Source organism: Octopus bimaculoides, chromosome 4 (genome assembly GCF_001194135.2).
Source record: "Octopus bimaculoides isolate UCB-OBI-ISO-001 chromosome 4, ASM119413v2, whole genome shotgun sequence".
Taxonomy (NCBI): domain Eukaryota; kingdom Metazoa; phylum Mollusca; class Cephalopoda; order Octopoda; family Octopodidae; genus Octopus; species Octopus bimaculoides.
Window position 1 is genome coordinate 4,567,210 of NC_068984.1, and position 7,782 is coordinate 4,574,991.

The following is a 7,782-nucleotide window of genomic DNA, read 5'->3' on the forward strand; positions in this document are numbered from 1 at the left end:
CTAACACACACACACACACACACACACACACACATATATATATATAAGATATAGATAGATAGATAGATAGATAGATTGTGGAGGCGCCAGTGGTTAGGGAAGCGGATTCGCGGTCATAGGATCGCGGTTTCGATTCCCAGACCGGGCGTTGTGAGTGTTTATTGAGCGAAAACACCTAAAGCTCCACGAGGCTCCGGTAGGGGATGGTGGCGAACCCGGCTGTACTCTTTCACCACAACTTTCTCTCACTCTTACTTCCTATTTCTGTTGCCCCTGTAATTCAAAGGGCCAGCCTTGTCAATTCTGTGTCACGCTGAATAAGGGTACATGTGTCTGTTAATTTCACTTGCCACTTGCCCGTTAATTTCACGAGCAAGCTGTTCTGTTGATCGAATCAACTGGAACCCTCGACGTCGTAAGCGACGGAGTGCCAACAACAATATATATATATTATATACTTAGGACAATCAAACTTAGTTTACAGTTAGATTGGTCCCCCTCGCCAAGCAATAAAAGTATGGTTCTTGCTTATGTTTGCTTCGTCGAAGGTTAACGTTTGGTTTCAACTTGATGTCAAGAAGCTGATGGCGAAAACAACGTAGTTACAAGTGGGATGTAAATTTGGACTTTCATGTTGTAAAAACAACAAAACAATGGGTTGACTAGGTTAAGTTTTATTTGTGATATACAATTGCTTTGAATTTGCAGTAGAAAGAGGTCGATATTTGGGATGGGAGAGCTAGGAGTGTGATTTGGGTGCCAAGGGGGCGGCAGTCCGAAAAAGATTGGGAACCACTGATCTAGATTAATTAGCATGGAATTTAGTTACGTGCTGTCCCATTTTAAAGCCAATTCTGAATTGTGCTTGATGGACACATTCATATATGTGTCCATCATAATATTTACACAATTCTACACATGCTTGCCAGGGCTGTAGTCTGCTAGTTGTAAATGGAGTTCATGATTGAATTAATAACAGATAAGAATGGCTTCGTATAAACGGTGGAAAAATACTTTGTTCTTCATAGTCGACAATTCCTTTAACTCGATACCGAATGGTAGCCAAGGAACCAGTCTTCTTACGGACCTGTTGTTCTGTGTCAGCTACGTGCGCCTCTGGTGAAGAACTGTCTTGCCACTTATCCTCTGTTCGTCTTTCTCCTCTGGAACCTTCTCTAACCTCTGCGCTGATTCTGTCTCGCTTTTGCTTTTATAATCCCTATTTATGCACAAACAACTGGAACTTTCGATAATATGGGGTCATATTGCAGCAAGATGATTGGTCGGTATTTACGGCAGTCATCTCATCTGGTGTAGCCTGACCCTAGTTGCTAAACCTACACAAATTTGCATCAAGACCTCGCTACAATTGCTTACATTATTTTTATTAATTAGAAATGATTAAAACATCAATGCGAGGCAGTTGTAATAACTTTATTTGTTTTTATAAGACTTTTACATTTAACAATAAGATGAATGAAAAGAGTGGGCGATCAGTTTTGATTCATCGCCTGTATATTGTTAAAAACTTGTTCTGGACACGACAGACCAAAGAGAAAAAGATGAAAAAGAAAAACAGCATATCAGAAAGTTCCTGTATGGATGGATGGATGATCGGATGAATGAATTGGCTGGCTGAAGGATGGCTTCTCTTTTCTTCGTATTACTTCATTAGAAATCTACGGATGCACATACGCACATAATAGAGAAAAATGAAACAATTATGGACGACTTGCCCCGAAACACCACCGAGTGGGGAACACTTCTCAAAAATAACCTGCAGTTGTTTCCTTCAAAATTCCTACATGCTCGAAATGTACATACATCAAGGTATATTTGTAGAAAATTTCACGAAAAAATATTCATTTTCCTGAAAGTTAAGAGGAATTTAAGTGGACTCTGTTGGAATTTCCAAAAATTGTCCCCCACCCCCATTCCAAAACACTTTCACCGAAAATTTTGTATTTTCGGAATCTACATAATAAATAATATATGCGTAGAAAATTTCATTAAGAAATATTCATTTTTCTGAAAGTTATGACCTTCCAAAGTCGGGGGTTGGTACAACTCTGTAGTTATGCCACAGCTAATAGTTCCTACAGTTACCTGTAAAGGAAAGGAGACAACTGAAGCGATTCTTGTTATTTCTTCTCTCCCCTCTCCAGGTAATGGGACGTAACTCTAGCCTGACTAACCGAGAAATGAATTCACTTTTAAATAATGTTGAGTTTATGATAAATTGATATAAAATGACGCCAGTTACGTAACAGAAACGAAGGTTTTTAACTTTTTTAATGGAATAGCATAAATCAATGTTTTTCGGTGTAGCGTTATGTCATTGTATGCTGTGTCAGTTATCATTTGACCCTCAGCGTTATGAAAGGATTAACGGAGAATCTTGCCTCTCACAATATAGAAACATTTCTCATGGGACCAACAGACAAATACATACTGAGAAATGGATATAGTAAGTGAGAGAGTATATATATGACAGGACGATTAAGCTTAGACTAATTAACTGGTTCTCCATCAGTTCCAATAATGAGGGTTCCAACGGATCCAATCAGTAGAACAGCTTGCTTGTCAAATTAACATGCAAGTGGCTGAGCACTCCACAGACGTGTGTTCTGAGGGAGATTTAGAGTGACAGATAATGTGACAAGGTTGACCTTTGGAAATACGGATACAGCTCGTTTTTGCCAGTATTTGAGATGACATGCTTCAGGTGAGCACTGCAGACCAATTGAAGGACCCATAGAACGAATGATTTACTCCTAGAGGAAATGGGAATGGATCTAACAATGGTCAGATGACAAAAACTGCGATATTTTGGTCATGTCATCAGGGCTCACAACCTCTTCTCATATCCTTGTGGGGTTGGGTGAACAAAATAGGATAAAGCAGAAATAAGAACATCTGGGCCCTACCCTATGTGGACCCAAAGAGTGACCAGACTTCCCAAGTTGATAAATATATGAAGGTAGGGGAAAGTTTCTGGTTCATAAAGGACAATAAATGAAGAGTTGCCTCCTGTCCACTTGAACCTTAAATGACACATCTCAGGTCGAAAGGAATTCCATCCATCACGGTGGATCAGACAAGCGAGAATCCTTAGATTTGGTTTCAAATCTCAGCTCAGAAAAAGGAAGTGTTAGTTTTTACAGAGGCATCAGATTGCTGAACCAAGTTATGAAGTTTATAGAAAGATTCATAGAACAGAATTAGTGTAGATGAGATGCAGTTTGGCTTTGTACCTGGAAGAGGTATCACTGATGTCATCTTCTAACTGAGATACCTACAAAAGAAGTACATAGCTTAGAGTAAGCCATGAAACTTAGCATTTGTTGGTCTAGAAAAGGTATTTGACAGAGTAGCTGTCCTGCTCTATAATCTAGTCATCACTAAATTGAACAGCTTATGAGGACAAGAAAAGTCATGTACAGAAGAGCAGTCAGCAAGAAATCAGTGTTTGCTTTGTTTTGTTTGGGACAGAGAGAATATTTTGAGGTGGATTTTGTACAGCCTGATGCTCTTCCTGTTACTAACTCTCATCTGTTTCCAAGTAAAGTAGTTTTTTGTCATGGTCAGACATGCTTTCACTGGAGATTGAAAACAGAGGACAACTGCTTGTATGTTGGTGGCACTTGCTTACAACCATCAAGCAATGTCAAGGCAAGGAGATACACACACACAGACACACACACACACACACACACACACACACACACACACACATGCACACATACAACAGGCTTCTTTCAGGTTCTGTCTACCAAATTCATCTACAAGGTTTTGGTTGGTCTGGGGCTCTATAGTAAAGGACACTTGCCCAAAGTGCAGTAGGACTGAACCCCAAACCTCATGTGGTTGGGAAGCAAACTTCTGACCACACAGTCAAGTACAAATTCATCCCTCAGTTGTTGGTTCTCTTCTGCTTGTCATTGTCCAATGGGCCACAACAGAAGTGCTTAAAATTGGCAGTTCATGAGAACTCCTGTATGCTGAGAAATGTGGCCTACTGGTTAGGGAATTGATCTAACTAACATAAGGTCATGGATTCAATTCCAGGATCAGGCACTACATTGTGTCCTTGAGCAAGGCACTTCATTTCACCTCAGTTGAAAATGAATACCTATAGAGTACTGGTGCAAGTATTTCTCCCTCCAGCAATCACATCCTGGATGGTCCACTGGGTCAGTGACTAGGGTTAGGGTTAGGGAGCTGAGAGAATGTCTCTGTTATGGTTAGTCATGTTGAAAAAATAACTATGGCTTTGTTTCACTGACTCCTTACTTTCTAAGTTTTGGTAAGGAATGGGAGTACCTCCGACTGGCACTTGTGCCAGTGGCACATAAAAAGCACTATCTGAATGTGATTGATGCCAGGCCTGCTTGATTTGCGCCTGTGCCAGTGGTACATAAAAAGCACCCATTACACTCTTGGAGTGGTTGGCATTAGAAAGGGCATCCAGCTGTAGAAATATGGCCAGATCAGATTGGAGCTTGGTGCAGCCACTGGCTCTCCAGACCTCAGTCAAACCGTCCAACCCATGCCAGCATGGAAAACAGACGTTAAACGATGATGATGATGATGAGTAATAAAGAAACTTTCAATACGATTATCATTATTATTATTTTATCGATTAAATGCTCCATTTTTAAAGTATTCATATCTCCACATAAGAAGCATCCATGCTGGTGCCACATAAAAAGCACCCAGTACACACTCTACAAAGCTGTTAGCATTAGGAAGGGGGGACGGGGGGCATCCAACCATAGGAACCCTACCAGAACAGACAATTGGTGCCTGACGCAGCTCTCCAGTTTGCCTGCTCCTGTTGAACCATCCAACCCAGGCCAGCATGGAAAATGGACATTAAATGACAATGGAGCAGCAATGGTGACAGCGTCGACAACAACAATGATAACAATTGCAACAGTGACAACAACAATAACAACAACAATTTGACCAGTTTGGTCCCTGACAATCATCAGATGTCTTTCTTCAGCCTCTGTATATTGTACCTGAATGGATCCAAACTAAGGATCATGATATTATTCAGAATGACTCGCATTTAAAATATTTAGAATGGTTTAGGAAGGGCATCCAGCTGTAGAAACTCTGCCAAATCAGCCTGGTGTAGCCATCTGGTTCGCCAGTCCCCAGTCAAATCGTCCAACCCATGCTAGCATGGAAAGCAGACGTTAAATGATGATGATGATGTTTACCGTTTTTAAACAACAAACTCTTTCAACATTTACATTTTAAGATAATGTAAAATGGAAATAAATTTAGACTGAAAATCTAAAATATTAAAAGATTTGTTAATGTTAGTTGTACCATGGTCATCTTTTCTTTAATGCATTATGGATCCATATTTTGATTAATATTAGCATTTTGGTCACTCATTTCAAGTTCCTGTCTGTCAACCAAAGCCAACATTCTTCACTTCCAACATTCTCAGTTTGTTGCATGAATTGGCCATTTCTTTCCATTTTCTTGTTCTGCTGTTCTTCATTTTCTCTTTGCCTTTTCCTCCTGTTTCAGTCACTTGAATCATGCAACTGCTTCACACTGATTAGGTACATAACAGACCGATCATGTGAAACCATTGTGGTTCAGTCGTGATGTATGACCAGTTACCTAATAGTTTAGTTTTGAATCACTGCTACACTGTTTATTTAACCATTTAAAAAATTATGAGGTTGTATTTGAGCAAGATTTGGCAGCAATTTGTAGTGACCCATGACGGTCAAGCAGGAAAGCAAAATGAAAAAGGGATCTAACGAGAGTAATCTCCCTCTACCTTCTCGAAAACTCTCGAATATTCTAGAAGCTTTCAATTAACTTCCGGATGACATGGAAGTCAGAGACTTCCAGTTCATCCCTTATATAAAGCAGACACGTTTCTAATTTCACGCCTTTTGCCTGTCAGTTCCTAGGCGTATGCATGGAGCCACACCACCGCATGAGCGCCTATCCTCCTCATTTGCTTTGAGACATGTGATTGCAAAGTATGTTCATGTAATATGTTACAAGCCTTTTCTTTCAAACCATTCTCATGTGTTAACTCATTACATCCAGTAATAAATATGTTATGACTTATTATGAACATCTCACAAGTTCTTATTTTTCTTGACATTTTACATTCAAGATGGTGACCCTTCTTTCTCGCATGCAGTTGTAAAATTGTTGGTTGTCACATTCTGACATCACAACAAATTCATTGCAGGTTGAGCAATTACATAGAAACTTCTTCGTTTTAGTCATTGACCTTATTTTAGTCATTGTTGCTGCTGTTGTTGTTTAACACAAGGTTAGTCCTGATTGAGCAGAACTATACCCAAAGGTATTCTAGCCATGACCATCCCATCTTTTTCCTATGTACAACAAACCCAGGACTACATCATTCTGTATGTCTTTTGGGTGTGATCTGAAAGAGATTTAACTGTGATTTCTAGCAGGTCGAGTGGCCATATAGAGCCTCTTGTTGGCTCAGCTCATTTTAGTTGTTTATGAAAATAAGCAGCCTTCTGCACAGCATCAGGACAAATCACGTCTTTCCAGCATGAAAACTACAAAAGAGAAGAGGAAGAAACAGTGAAGGGCCATGGTGAGATTTTATCATAGAAACATGAAGGACCAAACTCTACAGCCTCCATTTAGGCACCTGTTGAAGAGTGTTCGGCAGATTCTTGTGATTGTTCATCATCATTGTCACAATCAGCGTCATCATCATCATCATCAGCATCATTTACCATCCTGGCATGGGTTGGATAGTTTGACAGGAGCCAGCAAGACAGACGACTGAGCCAAGCTCAAATGTTTGCTTTGACATGGTTGGGGTCTACTGCTGGATACTCTTTTTAATGGTGACCAATTCATGAGTGTACCGGGTGTCTTCTATATGGCACTGATAAATATACCTATGAGTGGGGGGAGTAGAGAGAGAGAGAGAGAGTCAGATAGATAGGCACAGACAGACTTGTTCACTTAATTTCCATGTCGAGTACATTGGAACCACAGTGAAATATCCGGGGTCAGTTTGGCTTAAATATAATTCCGTGACACCTGAGTGTCTGTTAAGACACATATTGCTATCATGAGATTTAAAATTTAGGATATTTACTCCTTATTTCAATGATGGTTACTAGTTGAGCATAACTTTTGATTAATATCACATCTGTGAAACCAGATTCATTAAAGTCTTTCAAGGAATCTCTCTGTGATCAGTCACTATACCAGAAAGGACATGCAAATATTTGTCAAATAACTACATAAGCCTACCACCTTATAAAGGATGGTCATGGTCAGAATGTCTTTGGTCATAATTCTGCTCAGACAGAGCTGACACCACAAGATTCGTTTTTAATCCATAGAAGACATGTGACAATTCATAGACACCCCCCTCGTAATAAGTTATCAGTTAACAATTGATTACTTTTGTAAAATAAAATGAGTCTCTGTGCTGTGAAAAGAGTTGAGTTACGACGCTTCGGATAAAAACACTTCTTCGACTATTTTCTAAGTATTTGGACGTCATTGTTCAGCTTCAGGTCAGGGCTGTAACTGAGCAAGCCAGTCATTAAAGTCGTCCCTGCCATGACCACATCATATTTGTCTTGATAGTGTAGCGGGTGTTTATAGTATTACATTATCAGATGTCTCTTTCCTGACGAACACGCGACTTTGGAAGTAAGAGGAGGTCAAAACAGTCGATGAGATAAGAGATGATTGGAGAAAGATTAATAGTTCGATAAAACTGACGAGCACATGATACAG